Genomic DNA, 2500 nt, shown 5'->3' on the forward strand with positions numbered 1-2500 from the left:
AAAATAATAAATTTATTTATTTTTTAACAATTGTTTATTAAAATTTAGCAATAAACTAAGCTGTATATAAATTTTCGTTAAGATATCTCTAACGGTTAGGAATTTATCCATTTGTTAATTAAGGAATTTATTGAATGTTAATAAAAAATTAATAACGTCGTTTACTATATATTCGTAAAGGATTATTTGATGAAAAAATTCTTTTTACGTTAAAAATTGTTATTAACAATTTTTATTGCAAATTAATAATTATTTTAATTTTTTGACAATTGTTTATTATTATTCATCGTTAAACTAAACTTTGTTTAAATTTTGGTTAAGATATCATTTTTTAACATGATGATATGGAATTTGTCCATCTTAGTTGAAAAAACTAAGTTTTTCGAGGAGAGGTGATTTTGGAGCTGCTTTGGAGGTTTTCTCCCATAAGAGACCGTGCATTTAGCCAGGCATCGCCGGACGCTCGGCGGCATATTCGGTATATATAAGGGGACACATGCTTTTGGTGTTCCAAAAGGCCTTTTGGCGCAAGAGTCTAAATTCGACTCTAAGTAACGTTTGATAGAACGTACGGACGGTGCTGTTGGATGAACCGTCTTAAGAAATATTTTCAAAGTATTCATTTTTCAATATGAACTTTGAAAAATTATCGTTATTCGATACTTATAAATTTTTCTAAGTCCATAGTCGCATGACTTTACCATAGTCGCATGACTTTACCATAGTCGCATGACTTTACAAGTCGTACGGCTCGAAAATTTTCTAAGTCCCATAGTCGCATGACTTTACCATAGTCGCATGACTTTACCATAGTCGCATGACTTTACAAGTCGTACGGCTCGAAAATTTTCTAAGTCCCATAGTCGCATGACTTTACCATAGTCGCATGACTTTACAAGTCGTACGGCTCGAAAATTTTCTAAGTCCCATAGTCGCATGACTTTACCATAGTCGCATGACTTTACAAGTCGTACGGCTCGAAAATTTTCTAAGTCCCATAGTCGCATGACTTTACCATAGTCGCATGACTTTACCATAGTCGCATGACTTTACAAGTCGTACGGCTCGAAATTTTTCTAAGTCCCATAGTCGCATGACTTTACCATAGTCGCATGACTTGAAACGAGCATGTATGAATGGGAAGATATTTATAAGACCGAAAGAGCCAGCGAAACACATTATGCTCGTAAAAACTTGAACGAACGTTGGAAGTTGGTGCATGCTCTCGTGCGTATTATACGTAGAGAGAGAGAGTATCTTCAAAGTTCGACTCGAGAGTCGAGTGGGATAAATAATAATTGCTTGAAGAAATTTATCCATTCGTGAGAAATGGAATGAGAAAAGTTTTCTCATACGAAATTATTTCTTTTTCGGTCGATAGAACGATCGGCTGAATCGAGTCTTATCGTATTTTCTTGTAACTATATCGTACTTTTAGTTGGTTGTCGCCAGACAATCGGCCGAATATTCGATATAAAAGATACAAACAAACACAAATTTTGTTAAAAAGAAATTTTTTACCGTTGGGTTCATCTCGGCAATGCCGAAGGATGATACGAAATGGTTTCTCGAAACCAATATTAACGTTCGAATCTACCAATCCGTCCAAAAACTAAGTTTTTCGAGGAGAGGTGATTTCGGACGAGCTTTGGAGGTTTTCTCCCATAAGAGACCGTGCATTTAACCAGGCATCGCCGGACGCTCGGCGGCGTATTCGGTATATATAAGAGGATGCATGTTTTGGGTGTTCCAAAATGCCCCTTGAAGAAATACACGATATGTAGTGTATATATACATATAATATGTAAATATTAATATTGACACATCATTACCACGGGTCGGTGTCTCTGACCGAATGGCCCATACGTGGTATCCTATTAAAAAAAGGTGGTTATCATCGTTGGTTTGTCCGTCGTTCCTTTCGAAATAACGCGGAAAATCACGTGATACTTACTGAGCATCGTCTCTCTCGAATCCGAGCAGAGCTAAGAAAAATATATTATAATACGATACAAAAGGCATATATCGAAGCAACCGAAGTGAGAGAAATTTATTTCTGTAACTCTCGTACGCTCGATAATGTCAAAAGCAGTTTTGACGCTTATACCGAAACTCCCTTGAATGCCGAAGACAAGGGTTTTTCGGGTAGAGACGCTGGTTCAACTCGTTGTCCGCGTCGATGATCATGGTACGTCTTCTGGCACTGAAATAATTTCATACCGTTGGGAAATACCTGCTGCTCTCTCACAAATAATAAATATATAAATGGGTATATTAAAAGTTCGTTGCTAAAATCTATATAAAATAGATTAAAAAGAAAATACCCAAAACCACTTGGTATAATATATTGGGTAAATTCTAAAAATCCCTTAATACTAACTGACGACTATAAAAATCCATATAAAATTGGATTCAAAGTGGTTTAAAATGGTGTGGTGATTGGAGGAGGAAAAAGTGAGAGAGACCAGAGGGACGTTCCACGGTTGAAATAAAATTAAAT

Source organism: Polistes fuscatus, unplaced genomic scaffold (genome assembly GCF_010416935.1).
Source record: "Polistes fuscatus isolate 324 unplaced genomic scaffold, CU_Pfus_HIC Scaffold19, whole genome shotgun sequence".
In the NCBI taxonomy this organism is placed as follows: Eukaryota; Metazoa; Arthropoda; class Insecta; order Hymenoptera; family Vespidae; genus Polistes; species Polistes fuscatus.